This window comes from Panthera pardus, unplaced genomic scaffold (assembly GCF_024362965.1).
Source record: "Panthera pardus isolate Hobbes unplaced genomic scaffold, ASM2436296v1 HiC_scaffold_8, whole genome shotgun sequence".
NCBI classification, from domain to species: Eukaryota; Metazoa; Chordata; class Mammalia; order Carnivora; family Felidae; genus Panthera; species Panthera pardus.
In genome coordinates, this window is record NW_026527013.1 from 158,494,845 (window position 1) to 158,519,943 (window position 25,099).

General features: G+C 38.5%; 1 pseudogene; it reads right to left on the reverse strand.

The window, feature by feature from the left end:
* Positions 1 to 22,099: 22,099 nt before the first annotated feature.
* LOC109268885 (52 kDa repressor of the inhibitor of the protein kinase-like) lies at positions 22,100 to 23,135 on the reverse strand (annotated as a pseudogene).
* Between the last annotated feature and the right edge of the window lie 1,964 nt (positions 23,136 to 25,099).

Here is a 25,099-nt window from a genome sequence, read left to right on the forward strand (position 1 = left end):
ATGAATTCTCTTCTCACTATTTTATAGTCAATTTGGGATATAGAGAGTCTCCCGTAAATCATAGACAAAGACAGTAACAGTCCAACGGCTAGAGTTCTGTTTCTACTCTGTTGATTAAATACTGTATATCTCCGATTCCTTAACTGGACAATGTCAGTTTTAACATGACTAAATAACTACCAATAAAGCAATTAAGCCCACACTCAATAGACAGAAAACACAAAAGCATCATACACTGAGGCGTCTAACATGTGGAAATAAGAGTAGTGGGAAATAAATTGAGGACAGGGGAATACACGGAGTGTCATTTCACTAGTTTTGTGGGTGCTTCCTAGCTTCACGGTAATCTTGAAAATAGCCCAAGAATTCCCTAAGGCATTTTAAATTTGTTATAAAAACTGAAGATCCTTGTTTTCTTAGTTCCAGACCTCAAAAGTTAAATAAAAAGCAGCAGCATTGGGGGGCGCCTGGGTGGCTCAGTCCATTGGGCATCCGACTTCGGCTCAGGTCATGATCTCCCGGCTTTTGAGTTCAAGCCCCGCGTCAGGCTCTGTGATGACAGCTCAGAACCTGGCACTTGCTTCAGATTCCGTGTCTCCCTCTCTCTCTGCCCCTCCCCTGCTTGTTCGCTGTCTCTCTCTGTCTCTTGAAAATAAATAAATGTTAAAAAAAAAAAAAGCAGCAGGATTGGGGAGAAATTAACTACCAGATAAAAGACTAAATTTGCAAATATTCCATTGAAAGTGAACTGATTCTTTCCCACCAAACATTTTAGTGTGCTATTTTTAAATCTCCATGATAGAGTTTTCTAAACAAGATTTCCTAATTTGTTTTCAACTGATTTGAGTCTCATTTTGAACACTTTCCCTACAGGGGCGCCTGGGTGGCGTAGTCGGTTAAGCGTCCGACTTCAGCCAGGTCACGATCTCGCACTCTGTGAGTTCGAGCCCCGCGTCAGGCTCTGGGCTGATGGCTCGGAGCCTGGAGCCTGTTTCCGATTCTGTGCCTCCCTCTCTCTTTGCCCCTCCCCGTTCATGCTCTGTCTCTCTCTGTCCCAAAAATAAATAAAAAACGTTGAAAAAAATTAAAAAAAAAAAAAATGAACACTTTCCCTACATTCATGACTACAACTATGAGAACCTATGTGTATTTTTTTACTTAAAATACATAGAAAAACCAAAATCTAAGTAATAGGACTCAATCTATTTTTAAAGCACACTACTAAGTCTTTACTTTCACAGCTACTTCAATTTAGTATTTTGATCATTGCAATAGCTGTCATTGAACAAAATAAAGATTCTACTGCTGGAGTCAGTCCAGATCATTTGGGACATGACTGTGACTCATATTAGCTCTTTGCAAAATTTTAAACTATTCCATCCATATTTCATACCGATTTTAAAAATTTTTAACTATGTCAGCAATGGTCCATTTGTTCACCTAATGAGACGAGTCGTAGCTTCATGCATAGCAATATCTAAGAATATTTTCAAAACTAGTGAGGAATTGTTTTTCTGACTACTGTATACGGTATCTCCATCCCACTACAAAAAAAATGTGATCGTGCTTAATTGACACCTATGATAGGCAAAGTCTTCATTCTTAAATAGTAGTCATCTGAGGTCGTTCTGAGAGCATCTCATTATGATATGTCTCACTATTAATAGATAGTATTGAAAAACAAGCCTTTGAACAGTTTACGCTAAACTCTTACTGTTAATATCTGGCGTGGGGCAAACCAGTAAAAATGTTGTTCCCTTTGGAGTAGATAAAAGGATTGTATGTCTGTATTACTGAAGCGAGTACTCAGCAGTAAAGGCAAACAATTAAAAAGCCTTTATAAAGGCGGCTGGCTGGCTCAGTCAGTTGAGCATGCAATGCTTGATCTCAGGGTTGTGAGTTTGAGTCCCATGTTGGGTGTAGAAATTACTTAAAAATAAAATCCTAAAAATAATTTACAATGAAAGAGTCTTCATATATGCATATGCATTGTGATCTCCAATATGGAGCTATAACGTGAAAGTACTTTTCAAACTCAGAGTTTTTGGGTACTGCTGTTTTTATTTACATCTGTATGTGTATACTTTTAAGGGACTAATGTTGAAAGAACTGTACTTTGGAAAATCTAACCTGAAATTTTAGAACAGGGATTTTGACCTTGATTCAATAAACTCCATCCATGGATGGGCTTTAAAGGATCTGCCATTCTCCATATTGTGACATTCCCATGCCATTTTTCTCTTTTACTTTTCTTGGATATTTTATCTAATCTCCATAGCTTTTGAACCACAAACAACAAGCAAAACATAAAATGCACACACTGCACCAAAGGGAGAGAATAGATGAGGTATATAAAATTTCTTTGTCAAAAAATAGTCTTCTGTTTTGCAAACTTTTTTCTACTAGAGAATACAGAAGAATCTCACTCATTTCCTCGGCTGAGAAAAGACACTCATCATCAGTTAGGATCAACAAATCAGCTTAAAATAATGTTAAAAATGATTGGCATATGATTTTCAACTGGAGGAAGTGATAAATGAAGGCAAAACGCCTCTCCCCTTTGGTTCTATCTCTGGATCTTGTCTCGAGGTCTTGGCTGTGTCTGTCTCTAATTCCATGGCAGCCTAGGATCCTGAAATTTTGGATCCCAGAAAACTTACTTTTAATAGCAGGCTGGAAGAATTCCAGATAATATGTGAATGTTGTTTAGCAAGGGATAATTAAACTTGGATTAATTTCCTTCTACCAGTGTCTTGAAATTTCCACTTACTGCAATTAAAAGAACATTCAATAAGAGAAGCACCTCCATGTTTGTAAATCTCCAAATCCTTAACAACGTAGGCATACTTTTATTTTAGTGTGACTTTTCTGGCAACAGGGTAATGACACTCAATAGATCATCAGTCTCAGAGACTCTGAAAAGGCTCAGAAATAATAGGTTTGAGGCTCAGTGAAGATGAAACGGTCAAGAGTGAACAGATTATAATTCAAAGAAATACAACAGGTGATCAAGTCAATGAGCTGACGTCCGTTCAGCTGAGCTGTGAGAGAGAGTTGGGCTGTCAGGTGTCAGAGGAGTCAATTAAAGCAACAGCCAAAAATGAAAGAGTTAAGCCTTTAATCACTTACTGCAATGGTTACAGGCGGAAGTCTAAAACCAGAGCAGGTACTGAAGCCTCCTGTTCCCTTTCCCTCCTGGATTGGTGCACTGATCAAGGGTCAGTTAGGTCAACAAAGATGTAGAGGCCATCTACTTGCTGCAGGAGCCCCAGACAAGAAGCTCTGGTCATTTGTTGGACCCCGGCAGTCCTTTGAAACTTTAGAAGGGAAAAGGCAAGAGGAGGGCGCTAGTCTGAACTGACTCAGAGTGGGGGGAAAGTGTCATCAAAATTTCCCTTCCTCTCCTAATTTCCCTTCCGCTCATAGAGTTCCTCTGTCTAAGGGCTCAAATAAAGAGACCTAAGGAGGAGGTCTCAGGGCTAAGAATGCATATTTGTGACAGAGCACGACCAGCCAGGGATGCCTGAGTCCTTGACTGCAGCTCTCTTCAGAAACTGCAGTGCACTGGCTGTGCACCGGGACTGGTGTGGGAGTGAAGCTTTCCCCCCATGAGGCCCACCACGTAAAGCTTTTGAAATTGCCAGGCATCAGGCATGAAAAATTGCAGATAGGCTTTTAACCGGGAACTCCAACTCCACTGTTCATTTTAAAATGTATAACATTCTAAACTTCATTTGCTTTCTTTTTTTTTTTTTTTTTTTTTTTTTTTTTAAATTTTTTTTTTCAATGTTTTTTATTTATTTTTGGGACAGAGAGAGACAGAGCATGAAAGGGGGAGGGGCAGAGAGAGAGGGAGACACAGAATCGGAAACAGGCTCCAGGCTCTGAGCCATCAGCCCAGAGCCCGACGCGGGGCTCGAACTCACGGACTGCGAGATCGTGACCTGGCTGAAGTCGGAGGCTTAACCGACTGCGCCACCCAGGCGCCCCTCATTTGCTTTCTATTTTCGTCTCCATGTTGTAAAAAATAGACAGTTACTGATAATTGCAGGCTTACCCATTATGTTAAATGTTACAAATAGAGTATGTGACACATCAAGATGACTTTTTATATAACAACTGTGAGATCTAATTCCCATAGTATAAAACTCACCTGTTTAAAGTGTATAACTTAATGTTTTTTAGTATGTTCACAGAGTTGGGCCACCACCACCACAATCAATTTTAGAACAATTTCATCGCTCCAAAAGGAAACCATTAATCTACTTTCTGTCTTACAGATTTGCCTATGCCACAAATTTCATAGAACTAGAATTATAGGATATGTTCTATCACGTCATTGGCTTCTTAGGATAATATTTTCAAGGCTCGTCCACATTGTACCATGTACCAATATTGCACCACTGCTTCAGAGCTGAGGTGGGGAAGAATGGTCTGCTTCTCTCTGTCCCTCTGTCCTCCTTGGTTTGTCACTCCTAGATTGGAACATCCATCCCATGAACGAGCGAGGGCAAGGGCAATCAGGGCCCCATATTCTTGATCACTCTGAATGATGGGTGGGTCGAGGAGGGCTCTTCAGATGTCTCATTTGCACTCACTGGATATTGATCCTCTGCGAAATGGAAGTGAGGGAAGAGAAAGAAAAATTTGGGCCACGTAGACCTCCCAGGATAAAAGTATATCCCTTCATGGGAACTTTGCGGAAAGGGAGCCCCATCTTCTTGGTCATACTCAGAGTAGAGCCTTCTGTCATACTGATATGGGTTGGATGGGAAGGAATAGGTCATGGGTCAAGGTCCGTAGACTGTCACTATTCTTCTGAGAATCAGATTTTCTTGAATAAATGTCTTGCCCTTTGCCATATTGGACAATTTCCAGAGACTTTAGCGGTTGATTTTCAAAATAAAATTCACCAGTGATAGTTGTTTGTGAGGAGAGGATCCATGAAGTTTCTCATGCCACTAGTTTGGAAATCGCCCCCAAGTTTACATTTGTAACCACTGAAAAAATATCAATATTTTTGATACAATCCAAAATTGACCACTATTTGGGTACGGTGAAATAATTCATTGAGTGCTTTTTTATGGGTTCTTCATTTCATTAATGCCTTATTGTTTCTCCCACACTGTCTCACAATACCACTAAACAAAATCAATTGCTTTAGCACAGAAAAAATAAATGTAAAAAAAGTTCAATTTTCTGAATTTATAACAATTATGTTTTCTCAGGATTCAAAAAGTAACCATTATAGTCACAAATTGCAAGAATATGAAATCCATCATTCTATATTAAAATATATTTATTCTTTTGGATTAACAGCATTTATCTTTTGGTGTAGGTTTTTTCCCTTAATGAAAATACAATACTGACATGTATAGGATTTTGTAGCCCATGCCAAAAAACAGCAATTCACAATCAATCAGTTTTATTAGAAAATCAACAAGTATCTATTAGTATCTGTCATGTACTCAGTAAAATGCTATAGGGAAAATATGAGAATTATTAAGTGTAAGTCTACTTTCAGGGAGATGAGCTAACTGAAGACAAACTACAAACATGCATTTTTTAAAAATTGCATTTATTTCTATTATGTTTTTCTTTACACTTCAATTTTCCACAATACAAATCAACTGTCTCAAACCTCTGACTATAGTACACCCTACTCTTTTTCAAGAAAAGAACCTGCTTACTGCCTTAGATTGGGTTTTCCTCAAAGTTCTAGACAAGGACATGTGTGCAGAAAGTCCATATAAAGATAGCAGAGAGGAAACAGAAAAATAAGGAAATCAGGAAAAAACAAAATAGGAGTATATTACAAAGTTCAAAGCTTTGGGCAGCTAAGACTTGACCCTGCCTGTGATCTTGAAATCGTCCACCCTACAAGTGAATACGAACAGTGTGCGTGTGTGTGTTTGGTTCTCAATACATTGACTAAGGGGTTATTGGTAGGGTTGTTAACTATCCTTACCTTTTAGGACTGGTCGGTGTGCTTGTCTAGCCTCTGCCCATGGCCACCTTCAGAGCTCATGTTTGGGACACCGTCAGTGTAATTGAACCCAAGCCCACCCGTGCCTCTGCCAAAGCTGTTGGCTGGTTGGAGGTGATGACTATGCAATGAGAACTGGACACTGCAGAGGTGTCTGACATTCCTTCTATTTAAAAGATAAAAGCATTCCATAAGAGACTCTTAAAAACTGAGAAGAAACTGAGGGTTTATGGGGGGTGGGGGGAATGTGGGTGATGGGCACTGAGGAGGGCACCTGTTGGGATGAGCCCTGGGTGTTGCATGGAAACCAATTTGACAATGAATTTCATATTAAAAAAAATAAATAAAATAAAATAAAATAAAATAAAATAAAATAAAATAAAATAATAAAATAATACAGGAGCAAAGTAAGTGGATGCAGGCACGGAGTCGGCAGGACTGGCCCGGATGATTGTCTGGGTGGGTGACAGGTATGAGAGAGGTCATTTCACTATTCTGTTAACTTTTGTATATTTTCAAATTTTTCCACAATAAAAAAATAAGTTTCTAAGTGTCAATAAATAAATAAATAAATAAATAAATAAATAAATAAATAAATAAAATAATAAAATAAAGCAAAATAAAATAAAAAATAAAAGCTAAGCCATTGGATAGGAACTATCTCTACTTAGTTACAGCTAGATTTCCTCCACTTATTCACAACCTTTTCCCATTCTTTCCCGAGTAAATATAGACACTATTTGAACGCCAGGATTCCAGCCTGTCCAGGTTCCATTCCCATCCATCCTTAGGCAACTATGCGAAATCGCTCACACGCTGGTTGTAACAAGTATGACACCCTTTGATCAGTGCCCTAATCCACACGTGTAGCAGCCTTTCAAAACACAAATCTAACATGAGTTCTCTGTGTAAATCACCCAGTGTTTTCCCATTTCTAGTAGAAAGAGCAAAATTCTTAACATCGTCTAAATAACCCTACTGCACAAAATCTTGCCTCTCACTCCAGCCTCACCACGGAATGTCATGCTAACCCTTGTATACTGAAGTCACGGTGATCATTTTGCATTTCTTTGTTCCTCCCTTCTCACCACAGAGACTTCCCCACTGTTCTTTATTCTTGAATTTCTCTTTCTCTTTCCTCTTCACTTAGTTGCCTTTTAACTGTAACTAATCTTTCACGTATCAACTAACATCTCCTCAGAGAACCTTCCCTAACTCAAAGGTGAGGTCAGCTCCATATTAGCTGTGTGTTTATGGCACTGCACACTCTCGTGGAAAGAAATTGCCCAGTTATGATTATATATTTAGGTGACTGTTATTAATATACCCCTACTCTACTAAATTATGAGAGACAAAAGAACACTGTCAATTTTTTGTGTGTTTATGCCCACCGTTGTATCCCAGATCCATATCTCAATGCCTGTCACATCGTGATAGCTGGGTAAATATTTGCAAAATGAAAGGAAAACACGAAACTACGCAAACTGTATTCTTCTAAGTATACATAAATGGAGACTTTAAGGAGACTTTAAGAAAGGGAGATACCTGTTTGAGTAGTAGGGGAAAGCTTAGAGGAGCATACTTTAATTAAATTGAGCATTGGCTCTATATCTGTACATGCAAACCAATGGAAAAAGAAAATTTCATGTTTGGGATTAAAAGAGTAGCAAATCTGGGGCTCATGGGTGGCTCAGTCGGTTCAGTGTCCGACTTCGGCTCAGGTCATGATCTCGCAGCTCGTGAATTCAAGCCCCTCATTGGTCTCTGTGCTGACAGCTCAGAGGCTGGAGCCCGCTTCAGATTCTGTATCTCCCTCTCTCTCTGCGCCTCCCCTTCTCATGCTCTGTCTCTCTCTCTCTCTCTCTGTCTCAAAATAAACATTATTTTTTTTTAAAGAATAGCAAATCTAAAGATTCAGAAATGAATATGCCATACATAAAAAATGCAAAGTGATAAATATTGGAAATAAAGATACATATTCATAGTAAAGTTGGATAAGGTAGAATCACATCATTAAAAACAATCTCAAAAGCTAGAAATCTTTAGAATATCTGGCAGTATGAATGAGAACAGCTTAAGGGTTCTGATCAAGAGAGAGGGATAATTAAAGTAGCAGTAGAACAGGATGTTAATCAAATAATGGGTAAAATTGGGAGAAATTAGTAAGAGGAAAGCCAGATATCAAAGTCTTGTGCGAGTGGATTTTGCCACATTAAATATAGAAAATAAAAGATAAAAAGGAATGAATACGACTTCCAGAATGTTTACTATGAAAGATAAATTAAAAATTATTAACGTTAGTGGTGCCTGGGTGGCTTAGTCGGTTAAGCGTCCAGCTCCGGCTCAGGTCATGATCTCATGGCTCGTGAGTTTGAGGCCCGCGTCGGGGTCTGCGCTGGCAGCTCAGAGCCTGGAGCCTGCTTCAGATTCTGTTGTCACTAGGTCTGACTAATTGAATGACCGAAATCGTGCAACTTGCGCCATTACTGTGACTGAATCTTACCACGATGTAGCTCAGCCAACACCCACTGCCACACACGTGAGTGCGGCCCTCACAGGCTACCCAGCCCCATGGTCACAGCTCCGCGAAGTGCAACAAGACCAGCGGGGGGACAAGCCATCACGAGCAGAAAATAAAATAGTGCTTGTAGAGGCATTAAGTTTTAGTGCAGTTATCGCAGAGCAATAGAAAATTGGTTATATATCCCCACCAGTGGAGCGACACGATAAACACCAAAAATGTGGCATTGACTTTGGATCCAAGCAGTTAGAGGTTAGGCTGAAAGTCAGAAAGGATATTAAAATTGTGGCTCAGATGATTGCTTTGTTCATGTTTGCCTGTTTTTCAGAGGCATCAAAGAATTGCTAATTTAATGAGAAGAGAAAATGGCATTTATTTAGGGGTCCCTAAAAAGACATCAAAGTTTATTTTCCAAGTAGCATTGTTCTCTATGTCCTCCAAGGAAATGAAAAATTGGGGCCTGTCCGGGTGGCATGGAGGAAATGGCTTGCATCTGAGAACAAGTTAATTATCACCATAATTTGACCTTTTTTTTTGAAGCTCGATGATTTCAGAGGTCGGAGTTGCCCTTAGTATTTAATTATGAGATGTGCCATAATTAATAAAAAGAATTTTTAAATGTCAATATGTATGAAGAAAGACATTAGTTAACTTATGAACCTTTCGTTCTTTACTCCATATTTCTCTAGATAGAAAGTTCTTGAAATGCTAGCTCACAGCAGAGGTGAAGCTAGGAAACAATTGATCATAATGAAAAAGCTTTTGGCTGCCTCCTGTGATGGTAATTAAGTGATTATTTCCACTTGGAAATGATTTTATACAAAGAAAATTATTAATACTAGGAGGGCTGTGGTTTACCAACAGAATCTTGTTTTATTGTTATGGCGGTATTAATACGGCAATAAGGGAAGGGGTGATTTTAAAAACAGATTTAGGAGAGAACAGACTTTTGCCCCAACCGCAACAACCCAAAATGTGTAAAAGTTAAATGTACCATTTTGATGATTATCAATACATCAGACGACCCTCCCTACTCCTTGCTTTGAGGCCAAATAGAAAAGCTGAACAAAATGTGAAATGAAATCTTCTGAAGATCATTAAAAAGATCAACTGATGATGAGGGCTTCCCAGCCTGGCATTAAGAAAGGAAAATGACTCAGGAAAGCCAGAAATTAAGGGATTCATTTTTAGGAGTCTATTTCCTGTGTGTGTGTGTGTGTGTGTGTGTGTGTGTGCGCGTGTGCACGTGTGTGTGTGTGTGCGTGTGTGCGTGTGTTTTAACTTAATTTTATTGTGGTAAGAACACTTAACATGAGATCTACTCTTTTAAATTTTTAAGTGTACAATACAATGTCATTACATTTTAAGTGTACAACACAATGTACATTACAATGGGCACAATGTTGTACATAAGATCTTTAGAACTTATTCATCTTATTTGACCATAACTTTATGCACATTTATTAGCAACCCATTTCCTTCCCCTGCCAGTCACTGGCAATCACCATTCCACTCTTTGATTCTATGAATTTTACTATTTTAGACACAACATATGAGTTTAAGCATGCACAATCTGCCTTTTTGTGATTGGATTATTCCACTTAGTCCAATGTCCTTCACGTTCGCCCATATTGTTACGTATTGCAGATTTTTTTTAAAGCTAATATTTCGTTGCACGTTTGTACCACATTTTCTTTATCTGTTCACCACTCAATAGATATTTAGGTTGCTTCAATTAACTGGCTATTGTGAATAGTATTAAGATGAAATGGTAGTGCTAACATCTCTTCAAAATCCTGATTTCACTTCTTTTGGAAAAATAGAAGTGGGACTGTTGGATCATAAGGTAGTCCAGTTTTGGTTTTTTGAGAAACTTTCACACTGTTTTCACCATTTTTGCAGCCACACTATTTTGCATTCCCCGGATGTGTACAGGGTTCTAATTTTTCCATGTCCCCTTAACACTTGTCTCTTGGTTTTTTGTTTTGTTTTTTATAATAACCATCCTGAGGGTGTTCGGTGATACCTTATCACGGCTTTGATTTGCGTTTCCCTGATTACTAGTGACATTGAGTTTCTTTTCATATACTTGTTAGCCAGTCTGTGTGTTTTCTTTGAGAAATGTTTATTGCAGACTAGCTCATTTATAATTTGGTTATTAGGTTTTTGGTTTTGCTTTTATTGCTATGGGATTGTAGGAGTTTCTTATATATTTCGGAAATTAACATCAGATACATGGTTTGCAAATATTTTCTCATATTCCTTAAGGTTGCCTTTTACTCTGTCAGTTGGTTCTTTTGCTGTGCAGAAGCTTTTTAGTTTGATGTGGACGCTTTTCTCTAATTCTGCTTTTGTTTCCTATGCTTTTGATATCATATCCATGAAATCATTACCAAGTCCAATGTCCTGAAACTTTTTCTCTATGTTTTCTTTGAGGATCCTAACAATTTCAGTCTTACATTTCAGTTTTTATTTTAAGTTTTTGTGTATAATGTAAATTAAGGGGCCAAATTTATTATTTTGCATAAGGATATCCACTTTTCCCAAGACTGTTTATTGAAGAGACAATGCTTCCCCTATCGTGGATTCTTGGCACCCTTCTCAAAGATCAATTTACATTTATGTAAGGATTTATTTCTAGGTTCTCTAATCTGTTCCCTTTGTCCATATATCTGTGCTTAGGCCAGTATACTCTTAATTGCCATAGTTTTGTAACATATTTTTTTTTAAAACAGGAAATGTGATGCCTCTAGCTTTGTTCTTTCTCAAGATTGATGTGGCTATTCATGGTTTCTTGTGGTCCCATAAGAACACACAATTGGTGTTCTATTTCTATAAAAATGTCCTTAGAATTTTGATAGGATTAAGTTGAATTTTTCAGATTGATTTAGGTCATATGGATATTTTAACAATGTTAAGTCTTCCAGTCCAGGAACCCAGTCTGTCTTTCCATCTGTTTGTGCCTTCTTTAATTTCTTTCATCGCTGTGTTGGAGATTTCAGTGTAGAAGTCTTTTGTCTGTTTAGTAAAATTTGTTTGTAAGTATTTTATTATTTTTAGTGCTAGTATAGGTGGTAAGAGATCCACAAACCAGGAAAATATAACAATTATGACTATAAATGCACCCAACATCACAGTGATTGTCCAATATCTGGTAATTGGACTATTACCATGCAATATTGGAAGTCTCAAAAGTTTTTTAGTTGATAAATAGGAAATGTGATAGGATTAGGTACTAAAAAGAGAAGTGAGCTACCTCAATGCTCAATTCCAAGTAACAAAGATATACTTTTGTACGAAATTATTTTTTTTTAATGAGGTGACAATGCTTTTTAAATATATCCTGATCTCCCTTCCTGCCTTGGGTTTTGGATCTGTGTTAAATCATCCCCCCCATCCTCCTCTGATCCAAGAGGTTCAGTTATTATATACTGTTATAAACTTTAGGCTGCAAAGTTGTTAGAGGCCTGGGAACCCTGGGGTTTAGACAAAGCCATGGATAGGAAGTGCCTTCCAAGGAGTAGGCATGGCCTTTCCATCTGGAACAGAGAATGTATTAACTACTTAACAGGGAGGATGACAAGGCATGAGAAGAGATTGTAAGGAACTACCCAAATACATATCTAAGATAACAATAGGACAGGAGAATTTGGTAGAAGCTGGGAAGAGTAATTTAAAAAGCAAGAGCACAAACTGAATGGGTTTAAGGATTTAATGAACACCCGCGATTTAGGATAAGCGATGGAAGGACGCTACACGTGAGAAAGAACTCTGTGAATCACACAGCCTAGTTCCCAACACTGTAATCTTTAGCCCGAGCTACCTTTAAAATCATTTTTGCTGTTAGTCAAGTTCATCGCCGACAGTCAACACTGAGGTGGTTATTTTCAATGTATGTGATTTAAACACTTAAATCACCAAAAGGTTACTACACACTTTCGTAATCTAATCACAGAGTTACACTTTAAAGGGTCTTTCAGCTTTTCACACTTCTCTGTTTTTATCTGTCTCTCATGATATCTCCTTTCAACCCAATGAATTATTTTGAGCCTGGAAAGTCAGACTGAGCCCATTTGTAACAGCGCAATTCCAGAAAGAAAGGACGGGGTGCATCACACCCTGTCAGCTACCGAAGGTTAAAAAAGAAGAGGAAAGTGGGAAGAGTAAAGAAATGAGAGACAGAGGGGAAAAGGAGAGAAGGAAGGAAGAAAGAAAAGGAGGGAGAAAACCAAGAGAACATAAAACTAATAGACAACTTTAAAAAATACATGTTAGGGGCGCCTGGGTGGCTCAGTCGGTTAAGCATCCAACTTCAGCTCAGGTCCCGATCTCACGGTTCCTGAGTTTGACCCCACATCAGGCTCTGTGCTGACAGCTTGGAGCCTGGAGCCTGCTTCGGATTCTGTGTCTCCCTCTCTCTCTGCCCCTCCCTCGCTCACACTCTGTCTCCCTCTCTCAAAAATAAACAAATGTTAAAAAAAAAAATACAGGTTAAATTGTATTATAGCCATTGTTAAGACTTTGTTTTAAAACTCAAAATTGTAGACTTTATGTTGGACTCCAGAACATTTGGAGATAAGGTTTTTATTTTTTTCACCTAGGATAGTGTATGAAACTATTAAAACGTAAATATTTTCAGGCTAATTTATTATGCACATCTAGTCCTGCATGGAATAGTGGCATAACTCTACTTGGTGCCGGTTTATGTTAATGTCTGAGTTGGCAGCATTTTAAAAAGTGAATTTTATGAAATGACTCAGTGTTATCTTCCCTACAGTGAAGCTTAAACTCATGACAAAATCCAGTTTAACCCTTTACACCTTGATTTATTTTATTTTACTTTTTTCCTTTTAAATTCCTTGACGAAAGCTTGTTGCCAGAGGCACCTCTCTTGGTTCTGGTTTTTCACTGCAGGGTTTTGTTCATTTGTCATATCACAAAACCAAAGGTTATTCCCCAGGAAATGAAGAAGAGGCAAGCTGGGGTAGGGGCTCGGCATCTCCTACATTTCGGTTCAATTCTGCTCAAGCCCCTGTCTTTTGGGTACTTTGAGCTCCATTAATAGTCAAAACAGACTTATTCTCAGTGATACTGGGTAACTATGACAGCAATTTTTGTTGCTGTGCAATCTACAGACTAACACCTGCTAGGCCCGGAAGGTGTTTGAAGACATGAGCAAATGTGTGTCGCTAAAACCCAAAAGGAATTGGCCAAACTCTCTTCAAGTGTTCCTTGCTAACCGCAGCATGCTGTTTCTTTCCGTTGCTCTCCGGTAGCTCCTGGAGTGAACTTGCTTTCACTTCAAAAACTGTACATTAGGAGTAAACGGAAATGAAATATCATTCCTCAAGGTTGGATTGGTTTACCTAAATGTTTTCTCTTTGATTTCTACCTCCACAAAGAACTATAAAGCCATGTTGAAATCCTTAAGATAAATCTTTCAATCATTACTACTTACACATAGATAAATGTTGACGATCAGCCTGAGGCAAAATCAAGAAATAGGTGTTGCTGGGGCTTTTACTTCACTCTGTAAAGTCAATGCAGTGTCTCTGTAGTTGTTGTTAGTGCCCGAGGCAGGGCTCAGGATGCTCGGCAGTGGAAGCATCCTCTGGTCTCCAGTGAATATACTGCGTATGCCTTCTCATTTAGAGAATATCCCTCCCTTGATTCACTGGGATGCCTCAAAGTCCAATAGAATAGGAAGTTGATGGAATAGTGCCAGAACTCTAGATTTCTCACTATGTTTGTATTCTGTACTTGGACTTTTCTGATCCTGAGTCACTCATTTCTTAATCTCTCCAAAGAAGATGGCCCAACAGAGGATTCACCTAGAAATAATTTTCCTGCTAGTCCATCTTTGTTGCTATTTTGGTAATTTTATCAGTGGGGAAAATAGGATGGATCTTAAGAAGTTCTCAAAGGGATGTGCTAGACCCCAATGTCTTGGTCAAGTCTTACATGCAACGTTTGAAGCAGCTAGCCTACCAATGTCGCAGTCTATGCTTCAGATGTTTCAGGCAAAATGTAAGAAAAGGAGTGGTTTCCAATGAAATATAATTTTAGATGTTGACATTATTTTAGGCATTACATTTTTTTAAATGTAGAAATAGCCACCACAGTAACTGGAACTACAGAACCAGAATGCTAATATGTAGGTCTCATAATTTTGAATTGTAATCATTCAAAAAAACAAACTATAAAAAGCTGAAATGTTGGAATATGGTCAAATAAAATGTCACAGTATATTGAATAATGGCTTTTGATGAAAATTAGTTAACTGAGTAACTGAAGAAGTCACAATGAATACTCTTAACCTGGGTAGAAACACCTCCATAGAATCATGGAGTCTGTTTCTTTCCTGGCTTCAGAATCCCATGCAATTTCCTCTCATTCATAGATTTTAACATTAAGGAGAACAGACTCTGAGATGCGAGTTGCCAGCTTTCTCTTGAAATTGTCCATAGTGAGAACATTTCTTCTTAGGGAACTAAGACCTCTAACTCATCAGAAGCCAAAGTTGTATTTTATTATGTGTAACACTAAAAGGAATGACCCCCCCCCCTTTTTTTTTAAGATTCTAGACTCACAAACTCCAGCTATAAAAGAAATAGGAGAACATATTGGTATAGGAGATTCAGAAGTAAACTCTAACTGTAAGATATAACCTGAGATACTTGCAAAGTAATCTAAATAAGTCTTCAGAAGCCCACTCCACCATTCTTTTGGGCTACTAGCTCATTCCACCATTCTATCAGGCAGGGGATGGGTATATGGAAGGAACCATGAATTGCACGGCCTTTGGCATTTTGTTCTACTTGACTTGCTCTAAAAGTAGTGTCTGGTTCACAAGAAATGCTGTGGAGAATTTCTTGACAGTGATGTCGAGCAACTTCCAAAATCATGAAAGGTGGCTTTGGCAGAATCACTATTGGCAATGAAAGCAAATCTATCTCCAGAACATGTCCATTCCAAAAAGAACAAATTGCTTCCCCTTCTGTGATGGAAGTAATTGAATACAATCAAATTGTCACCAGGTGGCTGGCTAGCTCATTGGGAAACATTACCATATTGTTGACTCAGTGTCACTTTCTGTTGTTGACATGTTGGGTACTCACCAATAGTTGTAGCCACATCATCTGTAGTGAGTAGGAGCCATGTTGTTGAGTCCATGCATGACTGCCATGCCTGCTTCCATGGCCAATTGGTTCATCAGCCCTTTTAGCAATGACTGGAATGGCTGAGCGAAGAGATTTACTGGCATCCACGTAATGGGCCATCTTGTCCACATGATTATCGAGAGCCTTGTCTGCTGTGTTTGCTGTTTGGCGGACAATTACACAAGACAGAAATATCCTCAGACTTTGTGCCCATTCCTTGCGCTCTTCTCAAGCCTCTTCGTCACCAGTTTTCTAAAACTTTTCTAGGTTCATAAACACTCAGCTAAATCACAAGTCACTGATCAAAAAAATCAGTGTGAATCTCATATTTCTCTCCTTTTTCCAGAAAAAAAGTAAACAACCAGATACGTTCCTCTATAATCTGCTCCCTAGATTTCCCTCCACCTACATTCTTATGCATCATACTGAGTAGGGAAAATGCTATAGTCACCCACTTTCACGTGTTCCTAGTATATGATGTGTAACCACTATAAACTAAATATAAATTTTTTGTTCATCAGGTAACTTGGCATAAGAAACTCCTCATACAACCATACATGTGAGTTCATAGAAAGGAGGTAGTGCTTTCAAAGTAGATTCATGAGAGTCTAAGCCTCTTGCTCATGTAACTTAATTGTGCCTTCAGAATCTGTTCATGCCCAGTATATTTCTTCCACTTAATGATGGAATGCTACTGAAAATGCCAAATTTTATGGCTTCTGTGGTCAGATAACATCCAGGTTATGACAGGTGGCTCAGATGGCATGATATATTGGGGGCGCTGGTCAAATTTTCCTTCTCTACTTTTGTTGTTTTCAAACAAAGAAGAATTATCTTCAAAATATGGAGTGGCTTTGCTTCAAAATCATGAGTATGTGCTATAGTTTCCTAAAGAGTGCTTGTTCTATAAAATAACCTTACTGCCACAGACACTCTAAGTGCCCTTCAATCTCTTGATTCATATTGCTTACTGGTCATGCAACTTTTTTTTCCAGAATTCAAGAAACTTCTAGTTTTCTCATCACAGTCAAAATGGTAAGCTTTATGGTTATTTGGTAAATGCATTGCAGCTGCATGCTCTTATATATTTGTGTTACATATTACCTTTAAAATACAAAAAACAGGGGTGACTGGGTGACTCAGTCGGTTAAGCGTCCGACTTCAGCTCTCACGGTCCGCGAGTTCGAGCCCCGCGTCGGGCTCTGGGCGGATGGCTCAGAGCCTGGAGCCTGCTTCCGATTCTGTGTCTCCCTCTCTCTCTGCCCCTCCCCCGTTCATGCTGTGTCTCTCTCTGTCTCAAAAATAAACGTTAAAAAAATTTTTTTTAAAAATAAAAATAAAATAAATAAAATAAAAAATAAATAAAATACAAAAAACAGTATGCCAGATACAGCTTTGTCATTTGCTTATTGTTTCTTTCCATGGCCCAGACCAAAGAAAACCCTGAAACCTAAAGTGTTGGAGCCTGAATTTTCATGGAGTTTTATTTCACATCTTTTTTTAATGTTTATTTATTTATTTTGAGAGAGAGAACACAAGCAGGGGAGGGGCAGAGAGAGAAGGAGACAGAGAATCCCAAGAAGGCTCTGTCCTGTCAGTGCAGAGCCCCACACAGGGTTCGATCCTGTGAACCGCGAGATCATAATCTGAACCAAAATCAAGGGCTGGATGCTGGATGCTCAATTGACTGAGCCACCAAAGTGCCCTTATTTCACATCCTTATGCAGGCATGTATCTTATCAAGGCTTCTGTAGCATTCAATGCATCAGAATGGGCCAGCATGAGGTCTTGTGAAATGGTAAAATCATAGAGCTCCCTGGATGCTACATTTTGAAAAAGAGATGGGGAGTTGATATATCCTTGAGGAAAGTGAACTCAACTCTTCTTTTCCTTTCTAAGTGAAACCAAATGGGTCTGGTTGTCTATAGTTACAGGAAAAGAGGTAAAAAAACATTCATTGGACCATTAGTTGCCTACCAGGTACCAGGGGCTGTCTTTATATCATATAGAAAAGTGACTACATCTGGGACAATGGCTGATTGGACTCACCGGCTGTATAAGTTTATGGTAAATACATGGTTATTTCAAAATCCATCCTAGCTACTTTATCCTTAGTCTAGGTTAGTTACTGCCTTTTAGTCCGTAATATTATCACCGCTTTGTATTCCTGTCCTATCACTTAACTGCATCTAATTGTCTCTCTCACCAGACCATGAACTCCCTAACACAACATATACCTTATCTGTATTTTCCATGTTCCTGTAACATAGTAAGCACTTAAAAGCATTGATTTTAGTTTAATTAAAAGCTTGTCAAATGCATTTTACTGGTAAAAATAACTGTTTTAAATGTTTTCCTCCATATGAAATGTTTAAAAATATAAAATGTATTCTAAAACATCTCCAATATGTCAGAATCTTTAAGTATATGATGACCTTTCAAAATTCTATGCTTTTAGAGTATGAGTATATATTAAATTGAAACAAAATGTTTCCTTGCTTGCTTTGAGTTTTTCAAATAACTGCTTAACTGTGAAAAATCATGAAGTGTTAGATATAGGTCTATTAGACAGATTCCATAACCTAATGTAACACATTTTTAAGCAAGTTTGAAAACTGAGAAAAGAAATATTTAAGTCTTGAGGAAGGTCTCAAGCTTCTGAGAGTCAACTGATGCATCACTATTTCTGTGATTTTAATTCCATTTTAGATATATTCAGGTAATAATGCTGAAATGAAAGCATCTAATTTATATCTAGGTAGTATTTTTATATTATTAGCCTCTGGACCACTAATTTTTATTATGTCAACCATGAATATAATGCCTTAAATACGAGAATAGGAAAAGGAACTATATCACAAAATATTCAAACTATGATAGTCACCAAAAATACCCATGATTTTAATGACAGCTTGACAGGTATTCCAAGTCATTTGAATATATATCATCTTCTCCAAAATATTTTTAGAAAAGGATGAATATAGCTTTGATTCATAGAAATCTACCTTGTAAGCATTAGTACAAAACCTACTTTTAATATCAAGATCGAAACCTAGTACGAACGTTGACATAAATTTGTATTTGTGTTAATTTGTTTGAATTATATATAAATATAATGTCCTATTTTAAAAGTATATTACTTCATAATGTATATATATTTTGCTTATCTATCACTTTTCAATTTCTCTACTACACAAAAGATAACCATTTGAAGCATAGTAAGTGAGGCTCGGTTAAATTGAAAACAACAGTAAACAATTCTCAGTGAGCCAGTGTTGATTCTGCCTCATCAGGTGATATAACACAGAAGTCATGAACATCATGGCAGTGTTTTTAAATGTAGCATGCACATTTAATAGTTTATTAAATATTTTTAACAACTTTTATACCACTGCATTTGAACCAGAATTTACAATCTTGGGCTCTGTCATTACTAACAAATATACCTTTGGTATTAAAGTCAATAATAGTGGTTATATTATAATAATATATATTTATAAATATAAGTATATATATACACACACACGTATAAAATACCTAAGTTATTTATTTTATTTTTAAACAAAATTCACGTTTTATTTAGGCTGAAATAAACTATACAAACTTGATTTTCTTCACAATAACTGCAAGATTTTCTGTCTGATTCCTAGGTAAACCACAAACACTTATTTTTGTAGGTCTTCCAGGTTTTGTTTATCAGTCAAGGCAGTAGATACAGTCGTGGAAAAAGAGAAAAACAGACAAATAAGTTGTCAGTATCCATGGCCTCTGATCCTGTGTTGACCATGAAACAGAGGTGGGTTCAACATATACCTGCTCAAAGTTTACGAAGATACAAGCTCAACAAAGGAAGGTAACACAGCAACAACCCAGTGTGGAACAACAATGTCAGGCTCACTGATTCAAACTTTAACTGTAACTGGTTCCTTTAAGTTCATTTGATAAAGACAAAATCTACACCGAAATCCCTGCTTGGCAAGCTCATGTGCTTCTCTCACTGTCTGATAACTCCCTTAATTGTCCATCACAGATTTTTTTTTAATTTTCTTTTTTAACGTTTATTTATTTTTGAGACAGAGAGAGAGAGCATGAATGGGGGAGGGACAGAGAGAGAGGGAGACACAGAATCGGAAACAGGCTCCAGGCTCTGAGCCATCCGCCCAGAGCCCGACGCAGGGCTCAAACTCATGGACAGCGAGATCGTGACCTGAGCCGAAGTCCGACACTTAACCGACTGAGCCACCCAGGTGCCCCCATCACAGATTTTTTAACGTACTTAACACTCCTACTATTCAAAGGTCACTTGTGAGCTTCATTGTAACATTTTACAAAATGTATTCCTTCCTCTCAGATCTCTTCAAAATCTATTTCTTCGGGGCACCTGGGTGGCTCAGTCAGTTGAGCGTCCGACTTTGGCTCAGGTCATGATCTCATGGTCTATGAGTTCGAGCCCTGCATCGGGGTCTGTGCTGATGGCTCAGAGCCTGGAGCCTGCTCCCGATTCTGTGTCTGCTCTCTCTCTGCCCCTTCCCTGCTCATGCTCTGTCTCTCTCTGTCTCAAAAATAAATAAAAACATTAAGAAAAAAAATGAACAAAAAACCCCCAAAATCTATTTCTTCTAAGAGCTGATAACTCAATACCTGACAACTGGATCCAGTGATAGTAAATGTTATATCTAAAATGACTTAACTAACAGGGCGCCTGAGTGGCTCAGTTGTGCATCTGCCCCTTGATTTCGCCTCAGTTCATGTTCCCGGGGCTGTGGGATCGAGCTCTGCGTAAGGCTCGGTGTTGAGCATGGAGCCTGCTTGAGTTTCTCTCTCTCTCCCTCTGCCCCTCTGCCCCGCTCACGTTCTGTAAAATAAAAAATAAATAAAATGACTAAACTGAAACAATTCCAAAGTGCCCTTAGCAGAGATCCCATAGAAGTATAATGTGGCACTTTCAATGCTATCTTCTGGAAGAACAGTTAAGTAAGTAGATTATCAATGGCTAATGAACTCAATGAGAGGTCGATAGGTCATAAGTGGCCTACATCCGCCTGACAGCTTTTCTGTAAGATGTTCCCAAATTTCTTAGATTTTTCCAAATATTAAACATAAGAGAAAACCTACTTTAAAAGTCTCCTAGGTATTTTAAATGGTTTCTGAGTTATCTGTAGGAAGCTCTTACTTGTACAGTTTGATATATGTATCTGCCATTAAATACAGATCATGTTTTATATCAAAATTTATGTTAAGCAAAGCCAAGTTACTTGGCCTTTGGTCTGTGAAAGTGTCCCTCAGTTATGCTTTGAGACACTTCTGCCCATTTTCATAGCGTTCATTCTCAACTTTCATCACAGGAAGATCTTACATAGGACTTTCAGCAATGCAGAAGTATCAGAAAAAAAACTTGATATCTGGCAGATGCAAGGCTTTGTAAGTCGTAGGTAGAAACTCTCTATCTTTCCCTCTGTTTCCACTTGATTCTCCAACAATGAAACTCAGCCGAGAGTGTGTTGGGACTGGGTAAGTCACTTCTGTACACGTCAGCACGGCGCTCCTCCGATGTATTAAATTTGAGCTGTTCCATGACAGAGGGTACCAGAGATGAGCCTTTGAGAGCTTTGAGGTGCTGTTCTGAGAATATATCTTTCAGTACCTGAATAATGTGCTCCATGGTTGGAACACTTAGAGTTTCTTTATAGTAACTCTCAGAGGTTAGCTGAGATCCCAGGCTACCTTGCCAGGCTTTGTGGATTTTCCCAGGGAGTTTCAGCTGAGTATCAAGTTTCATTGCCAAATCTGTGGCTTCTTCAAACCAAAATTCATGATAAACTTCAATATATTCCATCATTTCATTTAGTCAATGCAGCACTAGAGTTAAGCTACTGACTGCAAAGAAGACATCGGACGTTTGCCCCTGAAGATTTTCCAAAGGCTCTTGTAAAAAGATAGAACATTTTTAAGAACATCGATGGTAACCATGAAATCAGAATCTGTTTCTACACTAGAGTACAAATGCTCTACCAGTTATATAGTCATTCCAGCTAATATTTTTGTCACTACTTATATCATTGAAACACAAAACAAGTGCTTGTAGGAGGTCCTCCAAAATTTCCAAAGCATCATGCCTGCCTGTCCACTCAGAATGGCAAGTTTCCTTCAGTTCTTTTACCCTTTTCCTCATTGCTCTGAAAGAGGGCAGAGATTGCATTGCCAAGCTCTAAAAGCAGTTATAGAGATGGATGGAAGAAAGAACAAACGTCCTCTATCATTCCTAATGCAACAGATGCTCCCACAACAAGCACTGAATTTGCCAACCACATATTTAAGATGCAGGAAGAGCAAAGTGTGTAGACAGCTTGGGGATATTTCTCTAAAGGTCTAGAGGCAACAACTTGTGTTTTGGAAGAAAATCCACTGGACACAGTGTAAGCCTGGCCAGGTTCAGTCCCCACTTCTCAGTTACCGTCGTGTGAGATTTCACAGGCAAAATGTCTGCAGCAGCTTTGTAAGGCAAGAGGCCCATAAATTCCTCTCTCAGGTTATGAGACAAATCAACAAACCTCACCAACACAGGCAAGTGTTTTTCCCCTGCCACGTCCTCTACGTCGTCAGTGATGAAGTGAGATACTCTCATTTCCCTGAGCGGTTTCCTCCCGAATACCGCTCTCACAGACCTCTAGCACCTGTGTCTGCTGTGTTTTTGAGCAGAACAACGTGTTAACCACTGTTGTCTGAAAGCACTTTCTCAGAACCTCTTGCCAGAATTTACCCAGCATGCCAGCAGTGCTTGAAAGTTATCGGGAGTAAAGAGACCCTCTGGGAGTTCATCAGTTTCACGCTTATCCAGAAGTATGTTTTGTTTTCCCGTATGAACCAAGATTTCAAATAAAGATTTAAAGTTTTCTTTGTTTTCTTTTTTACTCAAGGGTTAAAGGTAAAATTTCTTCAACCTGTTCTTTATTACCTTCTCCAGCACTGGGGTTCTGAGCATTGCTGTTGTTTCTTTCTTTACGTTTTGTTCCTGTTCAAAGGTTTTATCAGTCTTTCTATTTCAATGTCCTGATTTAATCTTCACTCAATTGTTTTGTTTTCTGTATCACTATTGGATTGCTCAAATGGCTGGTAAGATCAAATATTGTTGGTCTCACATTATCTCGAAGAACTGTCCTATACGGACCCTCCCAATGACTTCACAACTATCTGCTTTAATTTTGAGAAATAAAATGACCCAATCATTCATTAGTTATCTGATGCCTCTGCAAAATATATGATTCTGTAGATCTTAGAGGTCTCAGAGTGTCTGGCATATAATTGATAAGTTATTTACTTGATCAGGTATTTTACCCTCTAAGTCTGCTCTCCTATAATTCTCCCCCCACTTGTGGAATCTGGCCAGATCCTGGGGGAGCCTGAAGAAGGCTAGATCCCACTATATGCTCTTCCTTTTGGAGTTGGCAGCACTGCAGAAGTTTAGCATCATTGTCCACCTGCTGACTGGCCCATTCCCCTCCTGTCCTACAGCCCCACCTCCCCCTCAGGGCTGGAGAGGAAAGCCAGGCCCCAGTAATAGCAGACGGGTCCTCTAACTTATATTTTAGATATAAGTTTTTATATGTAACTCTCATGGCAGCCGCAAAGCAAAAACTATAGTAAAAACACAAAAGCTAAAAAGGAAGGAATAGGGGCGCCTGGGTGGCTCGGTCGGTTAAGCGTCAGACTTCCGCTCAGGTCATGGTCTCATGGTCCGTGAGTTTGAGCCCCGCGTCGGGCTCTGTGCTGACAGCTCAGAGCCTGGAGACTGTTTTGGATTCTATGTCTCCCTCTCTCTCTGCCCGTGCCCTGTTCATGCTCTCTCTCTGTCTCAAAAATAAATAAACGTTAAAAAAAATTTTTTAAAGGAAGGAATATAAGTCTAAAGAAAGTCATCATACTACAAAGGAAGAATGCAAGAACAATAGAACTACAAAAAAAAAAAAGCCAGAAAGCAATTACTAAAATGGCAATAAGTACATATCTATCAATAATTATTTTAAACATAAAAGAACTAAATTTTCTCATCAAAAGGTATAGAGTGGCTAAATGGATAAATAAACAAGATCCATCTAAATGTTATCTATAAGAGAGTCACTTTAGATGTGAGAACACACAGACTGAAAATGAAGGGATGGAAAAATATGTTCCATGCAAATGGAAACCAAAAGAAAGCTGGGGCAGCTGCACTTATACCAGACAAAATAGACTTTAAAACAAAGACTGAATGTAATAGGAGGCAAATAAGGGCATTGCATAATGATAAAGGCGTCAATTCAACATTTATAAACATTTATGCACCCAACATAGAAGTACCTAAACATATAAAGCAAACATTAACAGGCCTAAAGGGAGAAGGGCAACATAGTAATATTAGAGGACTTTTTTAAGTTTATTTATTTTGAGAGACAGAAAGGGGGGGGGAGGGAGGGAGAGGAAGAGGGAGACAATCTCAAGCAGGCTCTGCACTGTCAGCATGGAGCCTGTTGTGGGGCTTGAACCCATGGACTATGAGATCATAACCCGAGCCAAAACCAAGAGTCAGACATTCAATTGACTGAGTCACCCAGGTGCCCCATATTAGAGGACTTTAATACCCTACTTTCATCAATGGATAGATCATCCAAAAAGAAAATTAATAAAAAAAAAACTTGGCCTTAAATGGCATGTTAGACTACATGGATGTAACAGATATTTACAGAACATTCTATCTAAAAGCAGAATACACATTCTTCTAAAATATGCATGGAAATTCTCTAGGATAGATTATATGTTAGTCCACAAAAGAAGTCTTAATAATTTAAGATGGGTGAAATCACATTAACTTTTGTGACCACAATGGTATGAAACTAAAAATCTATTACATGAAAAAAAAAAACGGAAAATTCACAAATATGTGGAGGCTAAGTGACATGCTACTCAACAACTAGTGGGTCAAAAAGGAAATCAAAAGATAGAAGAAATACCTTGAGACAAATGAAAATGGAAATACTATATACCAAAATTTATAGATTCAGCTAAAGCAGTTCTAAGAGAGAAGCTCATAACAGCATCAGCCTACCTCAACAAGCAAGAAAAGTCTCCAATAACCTAAATTTACACTTCAAGGTACTAGAAAACAAAGAACAAATGAAACCCAAAGATAGTAGAAGGAAAGAAATGACAGTATTAGGGCAGAAGTAAATAAAATGGAAACTAAAAAGACAATAGAAAAGGTCAATGAAAGAACTGGTTCTTTGAAAAGATAAACAAAATGTAAAAACCTTCCGGGCACCTGGGTGGCTCAGTCGGTTAAGCGTCTGGCTTCAGCTCAGGTCATGATCTCATGGTCTGTGAGTTCGAGCCCCCCCATCGGGCTCTGTGGTGACAGCTCAGAGCCTGGCGCCTGCTTCAGATTCTGTGTCTCCTTCT